General features: G+C 49.0%; 1 non-coding gene across 1 annotated transcript; it reads left to right on the forward strand.

Annotated features, from left to right (window-relative positions):
• Positions 1-7398: 7398 nt before the first annotated feature.
• LOC141476826 (U11 spliceosomal RNA) lies at positions 7399-7496 on the forward strand. Its single transcript, XR_012463685.1, has one exon. It is a non-coding gene; the product is annotated as a U11 spliceosomal RNA (small nuclear RNA).
• The last annotated feature ends 494 nt before the right edge of the window (positions 7497-7990 follow it).

The raw sequence follows: 7990 nt of genomic DNA on the forward strand, positions 1-7990 counted from the left end.
TTCTCTGTCTCCCGGAGGCAGTACCACTTATCACTTACTTATCATGTAGCTACTTCTTCATACTTCTGTTTCTCAAGGAGAGTTCACAGCCTCCTCCGGGCTATCATCCCTATCAAAGACTGAGTTGCTCATTGCAATCAAGTCGTGCCCTTTTTCACTCAGCCATTCCTCCACATGGTGTTTTTTTTTTTTCTGGAGTTTTCTGAATGCTTGCAAAAAATAATATATTTTTGATCATTGCAGGTCTTCAAGACTATAGAAAGAAAGATACCCAGGAGCAAAGATACAGAAGATTTATGCAGTTCCTAAAGCAGCCGGTGCTGGTGCTAGAAGTAGGTGCAGGGGGTAAGTAAGCAGTTTAAGAGTATTTAAAAATTCCTTGTGGAGGTGCAAGGAGCAGGAATTCCTGTTTAATTCCGATTTTACTCTGTAAATATAAATGACAGGGGGAACAGAAGAACAGAAAGGCCTGCAACATGGAGGAATATGATCTCCCCAAAGACTTCTATTAATTGGAGACCCAAGAGCCTTCCTTACTTTACAGTAATAATTTATTTATATTTACCTCCCTGGAGTGTTGTATGCGTTAATTAGTTAATGTTTGCAAAATTTTTTGTGATGCAAAGAGCAATATAATTACTAAGTTTTCACTGAATTTCACTGAATTTTTTAGAGTTGGAAGGGCCCATAGAGATCATCTAGTCCAACTCCCCTGCTAAAGCAGGATTGCCCAGAGCATGTTAGAGCATGTTACTCAGGACTGCATCCAGGCAGGTCTTGAAAATCTCCAAAGAAGGGGACTCCACAACCTCCCTGGGCAGCCTGTTCCAGGGCTCTGTCACCCTCACTGTAAAGAAGTTTTTTCTCATATTTGAGTGGAACCTCCTATGTTCCAACTTGTGCCCATTGCCCCTCGTCCTGTCACTGGGAACCACTGAAAAGAGTCTGGCTTCCTCCTCCTTCAACCCACCCTTGAGATACTTATAAGCATTGATAAGGTCTCCCCTCAGCCTTCTCTTCTCCAGGCTAAAGAGTCCCAGCTCTCTCAGCCTTTCTTCATAAGGGAGATGCTCCAACCCTTGAATCATCTTTGTTGCCCTTCGCTGGACTCTTTCCAGTAATTCCCTATCCCTCTTGAATTGGGGAGCCCAGAACTGGATGCAGTATTCCAGTTGTGATCTCACCAGTGCAGAGTAGAGGGGGAGAATGACTTCCCTCGACCTACTAGCCACACTCTTCCCTATGCAGCCCAGGATTCCGTTGGCCTTCCTGGCCACAAGAGCACATTGCTTGCTCATTGTCATTTTGCTGTCTACCAGGACCCCCAGATCTTTCTCTTCGGAGCTTGACTCCAGCAGGTCCTCGCCTAACCTGTATTGGTGCCTGACATTCTTCTTCCCCAGGTGTAGCACCTTACACTTTTCCCTGTTGAACCTCATGAGGTTCTTCCTTGCCCAGCTCTCCAGCCTGTCCAGGTCTCGCTGGATGGCAGCATGGCCCTCTGGAGTGTCAGCCACCCCTCCCAGTTTGGTATCATCAGCAAACTTGCTGAGGATACACTCTGTCCCCTCGTCCAGGTCACTGATGAATATGTTGAACAGGACTGGACCAAGTATTGACCCCTGGGGGACACCACTGGTTACAGGCCTCCAGCTTGAACCTGCTCCATTAATCATTACCCTTTGGGTCCTGTCACATAGCCAGTTCTCAATCCACCTCACTGTCCCCTCATCCAGCCCACACTTCCTTAGTTTTCCAATGAGGATGCTATGGGAGACTGTGTCAAAAGCCTTGCTGAAGTCAAGGTAGATGACATCTGCTGCCCTCCCCTCATCCAACCAACCAGTTATGGCATCATAGAAAGCTATCAGATTGGTCAAGCATGATTTACCCTTGGTAAACCCATGTTGCCCACTTCCAATAACCCCCTGCTCTTCAACTTGTTTGGAGATGACATCTAGAATGAGTCTCTCCATTACCTTCCCAGGGATGGAGGTGAGACTAACTGGTCTGTAGTTCCCAGGGTCCTCCTTCTTGCCCTTTTTGAAGACTGAAGTGATGTTGGCCTTCCTCCAGTCTTCAGGCACCTCTCCTGTTCTCCATGACCTTTCAAAGATGATAGAGAGTGGCCCAGCGATAACATCTGCCAGCTCTCTCAGCACTCGTGGGTGCATCCCATCAGGGCCCATGGACTTATGGATGTTTAGTTTGGCCAAGTGGTCCCGAACCTGGTCCTCCTCTACTGGAGGAAAAACTTCCTCTCTCCATACCCTCCCCCTTGCCTCCAAGGCCAGAGATTCATGAGGGACAGCCTTAGCAGTGAAGACTGAAGAAAAGAAGGCATTCAGCAACTCTGCCTTCTCCGTGTCTTCCACCACTAGGGTGCCCATCTCATTCCTCAGTGGGCCCACATTATCCCTAATCTTCCTTTTTCTGTTTACATACCGAAAAAACCCCTTTTTGTTATTCTTAACTGTAGCGGCCAAGTTAAGTTCTGCTTGGGCTTTTGCCCTTCTAATTTTCCCCCTGCATATCTTCACTGCTTCCTGGTATTTCTCCTTGCCTGCCAGGCCCTTTTTCCAAAGATCATAAACCACCCTTTTGTTCCTGAGCTCCAGCCAAAGCTCTCTATTTAGCCAGGCTGGTCTTCTTCCCTTCCTGCTTGTTTTTTGGGATTTGGGTATGGCTCTTTCCTGCGCTTTTAAGAGTGCCTCCTTGAAGTACGACCAGCCTTCCTGGGCACCTTTGCCCTTCAGGACTGTCTCCCAAGGGACACTTTCAACCATGCTCCTGAAGAGGCCAAAGTCTGCCCTTCGGAAGTCCAAGGTGGCAGTTTTGCTGGCCCCTCGCCTTGCTTCAGCAAGAATTGAAAATTTTATCATTTCATGATCACTCTGTCCAAGACGACCTCCAACGTTTACATCCCCCACAAGACCTTCTGAATTAACTATCAGCAGGTCCAGTAGGGCACTTTCCCTAGTCGGTTCCCTCACCAGCTGTGTTAGGAAGTTGTCTTCCATGCACTCCAAGAATCTCCAGGACTGTTGCCTCTCTGCTGTGTTGTATTTCCAGCAGATATCTGGGAAGTTGAAGTCCCCCATGAGTACAAGGGGGAGTGATCGTGAGGCCTCTGCCAGCTGCTTATAGAATATTTCATCAGCCTTTATATCCTGGTTTGGGGGTCTATAACAAATTCCCACCACGATGTCTGCCTTATTGGTCTTCCCCTTGATTCTTATCCATAGACACTCAACACTGTCATCATGCGTATTGCTAAGTTCGAGGCATACAATACTGCTCTTAACATAAAGGGCCACCCCACCACCTCTCTTTCCTTGCTTGTCCCTTCTGTAAAGTTGGTAGCCATCAATCACAGCACTCCAGTTATGCGAGTCCTCCCACCATGTTTCTGTGATGGCAACTAGATCATAGTTTTCTTGCTGTACAATGGCCTCCAGCTCCTCCTGTTTGTTGCCCATGCTGCATGCATTCATGTAGATGCACTTCAGCTGGGCTAATCGTCCCACTGTTTTGCTGGGAGGGCAAGCACTAATTCCCACCTGTCCATGTGCAAACATTTCTGCAGTTACCATCTTATCACTACTCCTCATGTCTTCACTGCCACATATCTTCACAGTGAGGGTGACAGAGCCCTGGAACAGGCTGCCCAGGGAGGTTGTGGAGTCCCCTTCTTTGGAGATTTTCAAGACCCGCCTGGATGCAGTCCTGAGTAAGATGCTCTAACATGCTCTGGGCAATCCTGCTTTAGCAGGGGAGTTGGACTAGATGATCTCTATGGTCCCTTCCAACTCTAAAAAAATTCAATGAAATTCAGTGAAATATGTCTTTCTCTCCCCCACCAACTGCTGCAACAGGTTGCAAGGCCTTGCTGGCACCTTTACCTACTAGCACTGGCACGCTACTCCCGGGCACCACTTTAGTAACCCTGGTTCCAACCCCGTCCCCCTTCAAATCTAGTTTAAAGCTCTCTCAATGAGCCCTGCTAATTCTTGTCCCAATATCCTTTTTTCCCTTTGGGTTAGGCTTCCCCCACCTGCTGCCAGTATGCCTGGTGACCTGTAGATCTGCCCGTGATCAAAGAATCCAATGTCCTGCCGTTTACACCAGTCTTTCAGCCATGAGTTGATCTTTTGATTCTTTCTATTTATCCCCCCATCCATCCCTGTGACTGGTGGGATAGAAGAGAACACCACTTGTGCTCCTGATCCCTTGACCAGTCGTCCCAGCACTCTGAAGTCCCTTTTCATTGCCTTTAGGCTTCTGGTAGCTACCTCATCATTGCCCACTTGAAATATCAGTAGTGGGTAATAATCTGAGGGCTGAACCGGGGAGTGAATTTTCCTCTGTATATCCTTAATCCTGGCCCCAGGGAGGCAGGTGACTTCCCTGTGGGACGGGTCTGGTCTACAGATTGGGCCCTCTGTTCCACTCAGAAGGGAGTCACCTATTACAATCACCTTTCTTTTTTTCTTAGTTGATGAGGTCCTGAGGCATGGGGGTGGGTGACTATTCCTGGGTGCCTCACTGGGTAGATCATCCTCTCCGTTCTCATTTACCTCATCCCCAAAATCCAGAACTCCGAACCTATTATGCAAATGCAACTGGGAAGGTGAGGGAGGCTGTTGGGGGTTCCGCTTGCCTCTCCAAGGAAGGACCAGCCTCCATTCCCCCCTTTCTATTAAGTCCCCTCTCTCTGCCTGGTGACAGGGTGGGAGGGGATCATCTACTTTTATTAGAGCCTCTCCTTGCTGCCTTTGCCTCAGGGTACGGCTCCACCAGTCTATTTCACTTTCGCATTCTCTAATGCTTCTTAACCTTTCCACCTCGTCTCTCAGTTCCACCACCTGCCTGAGCAGGTCGTTTATCTGCTCGCATCGCACACAATGGGTGTCTCTGGGTCCCTGTGGTACCACAGCCAGGCTCAGGCATTCGGTGCAGCCAGGGCCCTGTACGGCCGCGTCTTTGCATGGGAGCTTGGTCTGAGTTCCCACATTCTTCTTCACAGGGGCTTTGGGGCGTTTCGTTGCCATTTCCTCTCTTGAGCCTGAACGGACCATTCACCCTCAGACTCTCCCTCTTTGTCCTGTGCACGAGCCCCCACTCCGCCCCCTCACTCACGCTGAAAGTATGTCTGGCTAGCCGCTTTTAAATGTGCCGTGGCTCGCCTGGCGCGCCCCCTGCCACCTCAGCCTCACGCTCCCGCGTGAGGTTCCTGCCTCCTTTCTTACTCTCCGCTCTCCCTCGGCTTCTCCGTCTCCGGGAAGCCCCCTCTCCATCCTAGTCTAGCTCAGGATTTAAAGACCTCGGCGCTCTCCACTGCCGCTCTCCACGTGGTCTGTCCAACAACTGATTGCTGCTTCCCACACGCTCTGCACAAGTGCGCCTGCGCGCTAATATACTCGCCCTTGCACTCACGCGCGCCCGGCACGCGCTCTGAACCTGCTGCAGCTATAGCCGCTTTTAAATTTGCCGCGGCTCGCCCGGCCCGCCCCCAGCCACGTCAGCCTCTCGGCTCCCTCGTGAGATTCCCAACTCATTTCGGGTTGTATTGGGTCTGGCTGGGATGGAGTTAACTTTCCCCATAGCAGCCCTCATAGTGCTGTGCTTTGTACTTGTAGCTAGAAAGGTGTTGATAACACCAATGTTTTGGCTACTGCTGAGCAGTGCAGCATGGAGGCTGTCTCTCCAACACCCCTGCCCCCAAAGGCTGGTAGGCTGGGGGTGGGCGAGAGGTTGGGAGGGGACATATCCAGGACAACTGACCCAAACTGACCAAAAGGATATTCCATACCATATGAAGTCGTGCTCAGCAACAAAAGCTAAGAGAAAGGAGTGGGGGCATTCCTTATTAAGGTGTTTGTCTTCCGAAGCAACCGTGATGCGTACTGAGGCCCTACTTCCCAGGAAGTGGCTAGACATTGGCTGCTGCTTCTGCGTGCGGTCTTTGCTTTTCTTTTTTATTAAACTGCCTTTATCTGGACCCAGGAGGTTTTTTCTTATTTTCTCCCCTTGTCCTGCTGAGGAGGGGGAGTGATAGACCAGCATGGTGGGAACCTGTCAGCGAGCCAAGGTTAACCCACCACAGCAATAAATATATAATTAAATCTACAGTCAGAAGTGTATTTTTTTATAGCCATCTCTCGGTTCAGTTAAAGTTCACTCACACAGCTAAGATTTACGTGCATCTGGAGCAACAGTGTGTGCCAGTAGTGACCTTGAGAGCAGGGGAGGATGAGAAGCATAAGTTACACATCCTGAAGCTCATCCTGACAAAAACGGAACACAGCCTGGGAGCCGAAACTTGTCCTGGTAGCAGAGTACCTGTTATTGTGATAAGCTCAGTAGAAGGTAGAAAATATTTTTTTAAGTCCATGATTGGGCATTACGAGGGGAGTGGGTTTGTGTCTTAGTGTATATACGTTTCTCTGTGTAGCAATAAAGGAGGTCGGATTTGGATTCGCTTACTGCATGACCTACGAGTCCGTGATTTCTTCATACGCCACAAATGGCGCCCGAACAGGGTTAAAGATTCAGCACGATGGTGATCAAGGACCGGTGGCGTACCCCCGTGAGCCGGACGGAAGACGTTGATCACCAAGGAGCTCCTATATACTCATCACTGCACGATATAAGGTTAGCACAGTGAGGGGCCAGGGAAGGTATTATTATAATGGGGCAGTCTGCGATGAAAGCGCAGCAGATACATAAAGCACTTTTAATGAAAATCGTTAAGGAACAAGGATTAAAGTTACAGCCTCTTAAGCTTGTACAGCTGTTAGTATGGATTCGGGATCATTGTCCGTGGTATCCCCCCAATGGGTCTTATGATCCTTCTGACTGGCAGAAAGTAGGAGAATGCTTGCAAGCGCGACTAATTATTGATCGTGATGTTAATCCTGATAATATCGTAACGTGGTGTGTCATATATACGGCGTTAAGAACATTCCTCCCTACCAATAAAGTGTTTGCTAACTCAGATTTTCCGCCTCCGCCGGCTGATTTATTAACTTTAGAGGATATAGCTCCAGCTAGTTCAGACCCTGACGCTGAGCCTGTCTGCGATTCAGCTCAGCAGCCGCAATTGCCGGTAGCTGCTACAGTAGAAGCAGCCGACGACTCAGACTCACCGATACCTGAGGATCCCTTCCATCCAGGTCCTATTGACTCTGATCAAGAGCCTGATTTGTACCTGCCTTTAACTCCGGTTAAAGCTATGGTGGCTTCTGCACCAACTGCGGAACAGATCTTACAAAATACTAAATGAATGACTATTAGTCGTGCCTCCGTTACGCGTCCGCCGCCTTATGCTCCTTCTCTAGACGTGCCTCCTAATGATTCTCACGATAAGGCAAGAAGGGATTTTGTGGAAGAGTGTAGAAAAAGGGCTTCTGCCGTGCATGGCACAGGGGGGCCACGTGGCCGCCCCCGTGGAATCAACATCAAGAGATTTCAGAACTGTCATTTGCGAGTATCCGACAGGGAGCACAAGAGCCTTACATAGAATTCATAGACCGCTTGCAAACAGCTATTTCTCGACAGATTGAACTTCCAGCAGCTGCTGAACTTTTATTAATGCAATTAGCAGTGGAAAATGCTAACACTGAATGCTTCAGGGCTTTAGACCCTATACGTGGCAAGGCCACCACTTTGAATGAACTTATTAAAGCGTGTCAGCATGTAGGAACGGAAGAGCGCAGGTTTGAGATGTTAGCGATGGCATTGGCTCAACAACTAACCGTGGCTCGTGCTGCTATTAAATGTTTTTCGTGTGGGCAGGACGGACACATGAGAAAGGATTGCCCAAAACGAAGGGGAGAAAGGGATAAGACTCTGAATGAATTATGTCCTCGGTGCCAGAAAGGATATCATTGGAGCAATCAATGTCACTCTAAATATGATAAAAATGGTAATCCCTTACCCTCTCCATGGTCGGGAAATGCCAGGAGGGGCATGCGGTCCGGTGCCCCAT

This window comes from Numenius arquata, chromosome W, assembly GCF_964106895.1.
Source record: "Numenius arquata chromosome W, bNumArq3.hap1.1, whole genome shotgun sequence".
Lineage (NCBI taxonomy): Eukaryota > Metazoa > Chordata > Aves > Charadriiformes > Scolopacidae > Numenius > Numenius arquata.